Source organism: Otolemur garnettii, unplaced genomic scaffold, assembly GCF_000181295.1.
Source record: "Otolemur garnettii isolate 467f Iridium unplaced genomic scaffold, OtoGar3 scaffold00003, whole genome shotgun sequence".
In the NCBI taxonomy this organism is placed as follows: domain Eukaryota; kingdom Metazoa; phylum Chordata; class Mammalia; order Primates; family Galagidae; genus Otolemur; species Otolemur garnettii.
In genome coordinates this window covers 39,622,205-39,634,419 of record NW_003852398.1, presented here as the reverse complement: position 1 = coordinate 39,634,419, position 12,215 = coordinate 39,622,205, and the positions used below count along the sequence as shown (strand labels likewise).

At 38.5% G+C, this 12,215-nt stretch overlaps 1 pseudogene; it reads right to left on the bottom strand.

Annotated features, from left to right (window-relative positions):
- Positions 1-11,475: 11,475 nt before the first annotated feature.
- Positions 11,476-12,016, bottom strand: LOC100965879 (annotated as a pseudogene).
- Between the last annotated feature and the right edge of the window lie 199 nt (positions 12,017-12,215).

Here is a 12,215-nt window from a genome sequence, read left to right as displayed (position 1 = left end):
TAAATCAAAGTGCTTATTTTTTTTAAAACCGACTCATGGATTATTAACTGACATTTTGTAAAGACTGTTGCTGTGTGCAAATGTAATACTTAGGATTAAAGAATTGGCTTACAATCTTTTGCATACTGCCACTCTAGTTTTATGCCAATAAGATTGCATTAGTCCATTAATATACTGCCAGTAATTTCTCTGAAGACAACATGCTGTATGAGAAGAGATCCAGAACTTTTGATTCATTTATTTACTGTGTGATCTTGAACATAATAACTTAACCTCATTGAACTTCATTCTCTTCATAAATCATGGATAATAATGGGGTTAATAATGCCTTTTACAAATGGTTGTGATGATAATTAGTTGAAATAACATATTCAAAGACCCCAAAAGAATTGGCATTTTTAAGGTATGCATGATAAAATTGAATATTATATCTTCTCTCCTTGCTCAAAAGTTAAGGTAGTTCAATAGTCGAAACTCTCTAAAAAGATTGACAACTGATTAATGTTATTCATCTCCACACAAGAGTTTCAAGATTAATGATTGTGCTTTCTTGGACAAAATACCTTTCTAAAAAGAAATTTTTATAAAATTAAGACTTTTTATTTTAAAAAGTTTATAGTCTTGAAGGGTAAAGAAATTTAAATTTTTATTAGAACCAGAAACAAGTAGGGTTACCTCATTTGAATAACATGTTATTGAATTAAGAGCTCTTTAGTATTACACTGAAGTGCAGAACAAAATACATGGTATAATGCAAAGTCAGTGAAAGTGTCTTACACAACTACAAAGTCAGGAGCTTGTCTCTGACAAGTGATAATATCCTTTTGATTGGGATCTTCATCATCATGATTAAGGAAGCAGTATAGACTAACATACTCTTAATTATGCAATACTTTTTAAAGAATACTTGGTTGTGTTAATAATAAGGGAGGTGAAGTCTTATTAATTTCTGTTTTTAAGAAATAGCTAAGAGAGGGTGGTACCTGTGGCTGAGTGATTAGGGTGCTGGCCCCATATACTGAGGGTGGCAGGTTCGAATCCGGCCCTGGCCAAACTGCAACAACAAAAAAAATTAGCCAGGCATTATGGCAAGCACTTGTAGTCCTAGCTACTCAGGAAGCTGACTAAGCCCAGGAGTTGGAGGTTGCTGTGAACTGTGATGCCATGGCATTCTACCAAAGGTGATCAAGGGAGACTCTGTCTCTAAAATAAATAAATAGCCAAAAGCATATTTTTATATTCTTGTTTTTACTCATGATATGCTAATTAGAAACCAAACCACATTTTAAAAATTAGCATGCTTTCTCTCTCATATTTTATATTTATGTATAATATATTAACGTAACCATAATATATATAATATAGATACAGTGGATTATATATAATATAATTTTTATAGATAAGAGAGAGAGTTGGGGGAAATGAGCTATTTATTTTATGGATATACTAATTAATTGAACACAGGTCAGTATCAGGCCAGATAGCTCTTCAAAAATGGTAGAATAAGATGATATTTTATGAAGGATCTGATGCTCAGGGTCCTCATTATTAGAGTGCTTTATCACTTCCAGAGGATATTATACAGACATTTGGTTCAATGGGGGAAAATACCTATAATCTGAAAGATAGTACATCTATATCAAATTAGCATTTTTAATATGTAAATACAGAAGTAATTAGGACTTCACCATCAACAGTGAAAGTTCAGAACATGCTCAACTTTAGGAAATGTCTAAGGTTCCTGGGTAGGGGCTTGAGCTTTGGTTTTCCTGGTCATTCGCTCACAGAAGAGTTTAGTGGTTAAGAGTGTAGTCAAACTTCTTGTATTTTAACTCCGAGTCTTCCATTCTTCAAGTGTGTCCATCAGTTTTATCTCCTGTAAGATGAAAGTAACAATAGGTCCTTACTTGTAGAGTTATGGTGAGGATAAAATGAGATAACCCAGGAGCTTGGACCAGTGCTTGGCCCACAGTCACAGCTCAGCATATGCCAGCTCTCACTGTTGCCTGCCAGCTCACTCTGTGGCTGAACAGTGAGCATGCTATTGATCTGTGGTTCTCAGACCTTCTGTACTCCATTACCTCACCAGCATGTTAAAAATATAAAAATACAAATTCCTAGTGATTCCTCCCCAGAAAAGTTTACATTTTTTCTCCCTAAAAATCTCAGATGATTCTGATGCATGTAATTCATAAATCAAACTTTGAGGGAACACTGCTTTTGTCTGTTGGATGACTAAGTTGTTTTAGAAACTGCAGCCATAGTATACAGAGTGTTTTCAAATAAATGAATGTTTTGGGATACTCATTCTCTCTTTTATACCCTCTCAGAATGTTCCCTAATAGTTTATGCAACTTTGCATGGTTACTAGACTGAACTGGCTCTTTCTCCTAGATGGAAGTATATTGAGCAGATTTGTTAGACTTTAGACTTAAGAAATTGCTGCAAATCAATTGATATATATCAGTTCCCATAGAGAAAAAAATTCTGGTTGAAATTGCTAGCAGCCACTATGTTGAGCCCAAGTTCAAAAAAATAGGAGATCTCTCTCATCTTGATTGATGGCAACATCACTGAAAAGCTTCTACAGAGTGAGCACAAGATCTGGCAAAATTCCTGTGCTCTAGACTGCTCTCAATTAATAAAAAATTGTGTCTTTATTCACAAACAGGTGGGGAGTGACTGGAAATAGCTCTGTGTCTCAATGTGATGATAAGAATGATATTAATCCATATCTACTGATATTTATATGTTTTATGGAAAATTATCTTCCAATTAGGCTGTAACTTTGTGGATTTAAATGGTTGTGCTTTCATAGGATTTATATAAGCTGTAAATTGGCCTATAACTATTCAAGATTTCTTTAAAAAGCAATCAGAAACTAATATAAAATATTTGTCTATCACTATGTTTTAAATTTTCTCTGCAAACCTTATGTTGAAGTTTAATTGCCATTGTGATGGTATGTTCAATCTTTAAGAATGATTAGGCTATGAGCATGGAGCCCTCACCTGATGGATTAATGCTGTTATAGTGGAAGTGGGTTAGTTATTACAGGAATTCAGTTCCCTTTTTCTCTCTGTCTCACTTACTTGCTTGTCCTTTTGACTTTTACCAAGGGTTGAACCCTGCCATGTGATGTCTCCTGCCATCTTATGACACAACAAGAAGGCTCTAATTAGATGTGGCAGATTGATCTTGGATTTCCCAGTCTTCAGGACAGTAAGTCAAATAAATCTCTCTTTTTTAATAAATTACTCATTCTATTCTGTTATAGCAGGAGGAAACAGACTAAGACATTTATGTTCTGCCTTGAAAATGATGTAAGATGGTGTAATTGGCATGGATATCCCCCTTCAATAAAGGACTTGATAGACCCAGCTGTCATGTTTTTCAGGGTCTCCTTTAGCAACAAAGAGCTGCCTTACCTGAGGCCACCCCATTCCTGGAGCACATTATATATACCCTGTGATTCAACAAGGTGGGAAAATACAGGTCATTTCAGGCATACTCTTATAAGCAATACTCATTGTAGGTCTTGCTTCTCTGTTGGTCAAATTATCATAGTTTGATTTATTTTTCTGCCCAGTCCTGATTCCTCCAGCTTCCTTTCATAAATGTGGGTCCCTAACAAATAGTTTTCACTCTATATTAGTATCTACTTCTACCCTGCATTAATATAGAATCTAACCTGCATTAATTGGTGCCAGGGATAGATTAAGAAGGTAAGTGATAAGAGGCTTTGGAGCTGGATCACTATCTTGCATTGAGCATCCCATTACTAGGCATAGATTGTCTGTGGAACAAGTTGGTGGTTTCTTCTGAGATGAATTGGAAGGTGGTAGTAGGGGAAGAGAATGCATTGTTAAGTGTGAGATACATTTGAAATCCATAGGAGAAATTATAATTAAAAACACAGTATCATTGGATAGCAATTGTTAGAGGCCACTGATGTCCAACAGAAAGATGAGATGAGGGTACATAATATATATTTGGAGTTTAGGTTTAAAAGCTGGAGGACATCCCGATACATACAAAGAAGCATACATACAAAGAATCATCTCTAGTGGGAGAGTAGAGAAAGTCAAGGTCTAAGCCTAGGAATTCATATTCAGTGACTGAATTTCACAGATGACTAAATTCCCAACCAAGGTAAGTCTGACATGTTGCTAGCACCTTGTTTGGGAATATCCAGAACGCTAATGAAATGAGGGTATCTGCATGAATATCTGGGAAGATTTTGTCTTCCATATATAGTTGGCCTTCAGTATATATAGACAAATGATTCCAGGCATATCTAAATCTGTACATATTTAAGCCCCACAGTCAGCTCTGTGGAACTCACATATAAGAAAAGATGTCCCTCTGTATATGTGATTGGCATTTTGTAAATATTGTTATTTTCAATCTGTGTTAGGTTGAAAACCAAAAATCCATGCATAAATGGATCTGTGCAGTTCAAACCCATGCTATTCAAGGGTTAACTGTACAGTTCTCTCTCGGTATACATGGGGGATTGATTCTAGGACCACTGCATATACCAAAATCTGTGTGTACTCAAGTGCTGGGGTTGACCCTGCAGAATCTGAATGTAGGAAAAGTCAGCTCTTGGTATATTCAAGTTTCACATCATATGAATACTGTATTTTTGATCCTTTTTCATTTTGAAAAATCCACATGTAAGTGGATTTGTGCAGTTCAAGCTCATGTTGTTCAAGGGTCAATTGTACCTCTGAACCCGCTGAGCCTGAACCTGGCACTGGAAGACATTATATAGGCTTCACCCCCAGGAAGTACTGTGTTCCTGCTCAGCACACCTACCACCTTCCCTCCTGCACACAAGGCTGATAACTAAGTTGTCTGCAGTATCTGAGTTGATATCGATATCCATTATCCATAGACCTACTGTACAGTAGAGGATATTCTGATCCTGACTAGCAGGTGAGAGACAGTTCCTCAAATGAATAATAGAACCACCCAACATGTACTAGAGAGAGCTAGAGGAATATGTATAGATCTGGATTCTGAGGATGCTGGATCAAGGAAGCCTAAAATAAATATTGGGTAGTGAAGAGTTTATTGATTTGGCAACATTTTCTTGAATTGCAGGATTTATTACCCTAGGAAGGATCCCAGGGGATGGTGTAAATGCACTACTAAGATAGTCCCTGGGAAGATGAGAAATGCAATGATTCCACATTACACAAAGTTGAAATGACAGAACTTTTATGTCAAAAGATTAAGGAAGGGAATAAAAAGCTTATAGATGTGGGGATGCTAGAATCAATATAATCACTATATCCCAGTTGATTAACAGGCCTATGAGGTGATGGAGTTCATAGGCCCCAGAGAACACATCTTTTACCAAACACATAAGAAAGGCAATGGGTAGAGGAGACCAGAATCACTTAAACTTTCAGTGATTTTTCTTCTCTGTACATTAGGGCTGACAGTGGGACAGTCTGTTATAGAGCTTGGTTCACTGATAGCAATGGCCATGACAGAACCCTGAAACAATAAAGGCTGTGTGGAGGTGCTTGAACACTCTTAATCAACTTTTGTAATTATTGTAGAGATCAGCAAATTGGAGGGCCAGTCAAGAGAGTATAACCCACAGTTTTAGGGAAATGGTTAATAGAACATAGCATCCCTGGGGACAAAATAGATAGGTAGATGACTGGGATACTATTCAGTTTGTGCCCACAGAAAAACCAAGAAAGGAGACTACTAGGCTGCACATGGTTATTCAAATAAAAAGTTGTGATTCCAGGCCATAAATGCATATTACTAAACATAAAAGCCAATCTGAAAAGGCTATATACTGTGTGATTAGAACCATATGACATTCTGGAAAAGGCAAACTATGAAGACAATAAAAAGGTCAGTGATTTCCAGGAGATGGGGGAAGGGAGGGATTAATAGGCACAACACAGAGAATGTTTAGGGCAGTGCAACTATTCTGTATAATACTATAATTCATAATGGATACATAGCATTATCCTGTACATTTGTCAAAACCTATAGAATGTGCAACACTGTAGTGTAAGCCCTAATGTAAACTGTGGACCTTGGGTGATGATGATGAGTCAAGGTAGGTTCATTGATGGTAACGACTGTACCATTGTGATGTGTAATGTCGATGCTGGGGAGGCTGTGCATATAGGGCATAGGAGGTACAGGAGAACTCTGTAGATTTTCCATTCAATTTTGCCATGAACCCAAAATTTCTCTAAAAATATAGTCTATTAAAAAAGTCATGATCCCTTGCCCAGTTTTTGAATCTGATCAAAGTTTTCAGACCTGGAACTGATTGAAGTGGTGGATAAATTCCCAACAGAAAGAACCCTAGGCATTTCCCAACGTGTCCTGTGGCCTTTGAGTAATTCTGTCCTGGGAAAGAGAGAAAGGGGAATGTCCAGGCATTTGGGTATCTCTTAGACTCAGGATATGACATTAATATCCAGAGACCCAAAGCCTTATCATGATAAGGCTTTCTTGATAGATGATGGTATATAACGACCAGGTAATAAATGGAGTTTTGGCAAAGGTTGAGCTATAGAAGGTCCACTGGGCACATGAACCAATCTGATGGTCGTTTTTCTGCTCCCAGAATATTAAGTGCGTTTGGCATATTGGCAGCTGGCAGTTCCTACATGTTGAGTCCTAGTCACGTAAGGTATGAACTATCATAGCAATTAAAACCAAGTGGGAGGCTCTGAAACCACCTCTACACCTCCAGGCAAGGTAGTAAAGTAAAAATAATATATTATTCCAGAGGAGTAAAGTGGTGGAGATTAATGGTATTTTTAAGGATTTAAAGGGCACAGAGGTGGTAGTTCCCAATATGCCTCCATTTAACTGGTCACTCTGGTGTTGGAAAAGTCAATGGCTTAAAGATGATTACTGGATGTTCAAGCAAATAGTAGCTCATCTAGTGCCATGTACTAGATGTAGTATCTTTGGGTAGATTAATAGGACTTAGGTATGTTGTCAATGTTTTGGAAAATACATTTTATGTCCCAATCATGAAAGAGAATCAGACAGATATTATTTATATTCACATGGAATGGACAACAGAATATATTTTTGGTTTCGCTCAAGGGCTTTTGTTAACTGTCCTGCCTACTGTCATAATAGTGTACGAAGAGATCTGGAGCATACTGCAGAACCTTACATTGATTTATTACATTGATGACATTACATTGATTGGGCCAGATAAGCAAGAGGTTAGCATGCTGGAGGTCTTACTAAGACGCATATAATCCAGAGCAGTGTTTTTCACTCTTTTTTATCTCATGGTACACTTGAACCTATAGTTAGACTTCTGTGGCACACTCAAATTATGTTGATTAAAAAAGAGTAAAAAAAGAATATACTTAATATGCTTTGAACTTCTTCATAAAATAATTTAAATTTTAAAGATCAATGATCTTTAAAAATTTTTGTGGCACACCTAAGGTCCTCTCATGGCATACCAGTTGGAAATCACTGCTCCAGAGGTTAGGGGATAAAATCTTCAAGGGAGATTTATGAATTTGCCAAATATAAAATTTATAGGAGTCAAAGAATCAGGAGCATGCTGGTATATCACCTCCAAAGTAAAAGACAAATTAGTGTGTCTGGGGGTCTCTTATAAAGAGACCCAAAGAAAGAAACCCAATGATTGTTGGTCCTCTTTGAGTTCTGTAGTTAGCTAATTCACTACAGAGATTCTGTTCCAACCCATATTCCAGGAATCATGAAATGTTTACACTTAGAGATTCTGTTCCAACCCATATTCCAGGAATCATGAAATGTTTCCAGTTTTAAGTGGAGCCAAGAGCAGGAAAAGACTCCAGGAGGACTAGGTTATGCTGCAATCAGACCTGCTGCTTGGGCCATATAATCTGACAGATCAGTGATTGGGTCAAGATGCCATGTATAGTTTGCGTCAAGTCCCTATGAGAGAATTACAGTGTGGGCCTTTGGGGTCTAGAGCACAGCCATGTCATTTGCAGTGGAGAATTTGTCATTTGTGAGTGAGAAACTAAGTGACCATATCTCTAAACTATTATGGTCTGGTTCCTATCAGATTCACCAAGTAATAAGGACACTGTAAAATGGAAGTGATATATCTAAGACTGAGTGCTGAGTTGACCAGAGAGCCCAAGCAAGCTGCTAGAGTTGGAGCAGGTGGCTCCAGTTCCCATGGCATCCACCACTATTTGTTTCTCCCTTATGTTATACCTATGGTTATGTAGAGAATTTAATATACCAAGTAAAGGAGAAGAAAAACTTCTTACTTTGGTGTACAGATAGGTTGGCTTAACATTTAAATACAAATACAAAATGAACAGAAGCTGCATTACTATCTTACTCAAAGATGGCCTTGAAAAGGAAAGGAAATTCTCCCAATGCACAGAGGTAGACCTGGGTATCTCTCTTGCATGAGAGGAACTAGCCTGAGGTTAAATATATGCAAACTCATGGATAGTGATGAATGGCCTGGTCCGCTGATCAGGGGTCTGGAAAGAAAAAGAATAGAACACTGGTGACAAGAAGGTGTGGTAGAAGCATGTGAATAGCCATATGGAAATGGATCCGAATTGTGAAGATTTTTGTGTCACTTGTCAGTACCTACCAGATAGCATATACTGTGGAAGTGATACAAAACAACCAAGCAGACTAAGTGACCTATGCAGGTGACAAGCCTGTTATTTGCCATCTCAGTGCTGGTAAAATGGATGCATAAAGGATGGCAGCAATGATGATAAAATTGCATGATCCAACAACTTGTATTCCCACTTTCTAAGGCTTATCTAGCTATGGTCACTGCTTAATATATTTAATATGCCAGCAGCAGAGCCCAATGTTCATATGATGCCAGTACTTAAGACCGAGCAGCCTCTAGGTGGCAGGTTTACTACATTGGGTTCATTTCATCCTTAGAAGGGGTAGTGCTTTATTCTCAGATGTCTCACAAGAATGGACATGCTTTCCTAGTATGAGTTTGCCTTTCCTGCCATATGATCTCAATCGTCACAACTATCAAAAGTGTTTGATTCACTGATTCACTGGCATGGGATCCTGCACAACACTGCATCAGACCAAGGGACCCATTTTATAGCAAAGAATGTTTTCAAGAGGACCTACAACCATGGAATTTATGGATCACAACACATTGCTTCGCTCAGAAATTGCTAGCCTGATAGAGCATTGTAGGCTCAGAGGCAATACTCTGCACAGTTGGGGTCCCATCCTCTAGAATGCAGTATATGTATTCAATGACTGATCTTCTTGTAGTGTTTCATCCTCAATAGGAAGAATGCATGGACATAGGAATTAAGGGGTGGGAAGAGTAGTAGCCCCACTTACCATTACTCTCAATGACTCACTGATGGTATTGTGTTTTTTTCCTCCACATAACTTTGGGTTCTGCTGGGTTAGAGGTCCTATCTCCAAAAAGGTTCCACTTTCCCAGAGGGATACAACAAAAGTCCTACTAAATGATAAGCTATAGTTGTCATTTGTGCACTTTGACCTACTGGTGTCCAGGAACCAAAGGCAGGAAGAGAAGTCACCATCTTGGCAAGTAACTGACTCTGATCAGTAGAGGTGGGAGGAATAAGTGTAGAATTCAACTGATCCACTTTGGCCTGTCTTAGTATTCCCTCTCCTATTTGTGCTGATAAATCAACTGGTACAGTGACTCCAGCCGAAGAGGATGGTGACCAGTGACACTGGTCTTTAGGATAGAAGGTCTGAGTCACACTGACAAGTAAGCAGACAGGTCAGCAGAAGGGCTGGTTGAGAGCTCATGGAATCTAAAATGCCTAGTGAAGGAAGGAGACGAGGAGTATCAGGTGGGACCCTGCTGTGACTTCAGCTTTAGGCAGAACAGTTAATCCCACTGACGTCTCTCTTCTAAGATCCACTGGAAAGAGAGATAGACCAGACATCTGGAGGAGCTGCTTGTCCCTTCCATATGGAGATGTGGATCTAAGCAGGAGAGGAGGTGGACTGTTGTAGACTCACAGAAGTACTACCTGGCTTCCCACTCATGGAAAGACTTGCTGCTCAGTGAAGGTAGTATCATCAGCAGAGTGGTCTCCATGTTTCAGCTCCTTCAGAGTCAGCCTTGGTTCTAGAGATTTACTTTGCCTGAGGTCACATTCTGCTGGGGCAGCCTGTACCTGGTGACTGAGTGAAGGGTATGAATGCTGGGCATTTGGGCCTGACACAGAACCCTCTTCATGGGCAATAGTTACTTTAGAGCACCCTGCTAGGTTGGCAAAAGGTTGATCAGACCTGCATTCTCCCTCTGTCCAGTCTCATTTCCTCACTCTTCTCTTCAGCAGTGTTGATTACAAATAAACATCTTATACTTCAAACTCCATCTCTGCCTTGTTTTTGGATTCCTCAACCTGCAAGAGATGGCTGATAGGGATATGTAAATTGTAAAACAAATTAGAAATAGATGAAAAAGAGTAGGGAAATAATAAGGATAGAGACAAAATTGCTTGCTTTAGCCAACATGCATATATCTCCCTGAGTCCTATCCACTGGCTATAGAAAGGCTCCATGTTTTCTAGAAGCCAGAATAAAATGAAACAAGCCAAGTGACCAGTGGCAACCTTGTGACCATATGAAGGACAACAATTCCTCATCCTAAGAGCAGAAAAAAAATTCAGAGAAAGGACACTGTGTAATGAAATGAACAACCTTAACAATTATAATTGTGCTGCGTGGTTAACTAGGTGGCTCATTGCCATTGCCATTTGTTACATTTATTTCAAATGGAATTATAATCAATCACATTATCCTAAGCAGGTTTATTGTTTGTCACTCACGCTACTTAAGCTCTGGATCAGTGAGTATGTATTAGTCATTGGAACCAATTATTCAAGGATGTTTGGTTAAGATGATTTTATTGGAGATGGTGTTAGAACAGAAATGACTAACAGTGTCCCACTTACCATTTTTATTTATTTCATCCTGTGCACCAGGATGTTTTTGCTTGATCTGATGTATTCCTCTTTGAATTCTCCTTCCCTAAAATGGTGATGTTATTCAGTGCAGAAGACAACATGGACAAGTAGAATAAGGGAGGAAATAAGAGAAGAAGAAATAAATGAAACACCAAAGAAATCCTCCAACTGGAGAAATTTTTTCTTGAATAACTGAATTGTGAATTAGTAAAATATTTGGTTTTCTAAATGATTTAACAGATATGTTACTGGTTTCCTTACAAGAAAGTGAACTTGTCTCATTGGACCAATTCTGGGAATGAATTATTCCTTTAAAAAAATCAAACTATTTCTATTGTATCTTATATATCAGCTAAAGAACATTCAAAACTGGGATTATTTTTGGATTTTACTAGATTAGGATGTATGAATAATTAGTGTAATGGATTAGTGTAATAAAATAGAATGTTTGATTTATTAGAACTATATTTCTTTCTTCTTTTTTTTTTTTAAACAGTAGGTTCCAGGGTTAGTGTTTGTAGCCTTGGTTGGCCCATCGGCCTCTGGCATGCTCCAACTTCCTGCCCTTAGAACGGACATAGGGTTTGGTATGGCTATCTTGGGGCCTTGTGGAAATGCCAGTACACCTCCTGGCCCTTGAGAGGACGGAAAGCAGGACGGTGCCACGGCCCTGGGGGGAGTCCAGAGCCTCCGCTCTTGCCTCCAGCCTTGAGGATATGGGTGTGGGCCCAGCTGCTCATGTGCAAAGCACACACCTTCAGTTTGGGCACTTCTTGAACCTGCACCTCATCTCTTATGGCCCCCACAACCACAGCTGTTTTGTTTTCCCGGCCAGGAAGTTTCATCTTCCGGATCATCTAGGAAAGAGACAATGGTGGCCCATTGGTGCGATTCATAAACAACATCTTTAGCACAACCTGGTTGAAGGTAGAGTTAGTTCGTCTGGCCAGAAACCTGTACAGCTTGACCAACAGCCTTAGGTAAATGTCCTGGCGTTTGGGCTCCTTGTGACAAACCTTTAGGTCCTTGTGGTGAATATCAACTCCCATGATAGTGACACCCTCTCGACCAAGAACTCTGTTTCTAAAATTATTACATTTAAATGCAGCACTTAAAGAAATTCTGAGGGTAAAAGAGAAACTTATACTTCCTTTGAGTATCTAAACTCCTGTATTCATTATATATGGCTTTTTAGTTTTGCTTCTTTTTGTTCAATTTTGTTTAATTGTTTTGAAGGGAAATTTAATT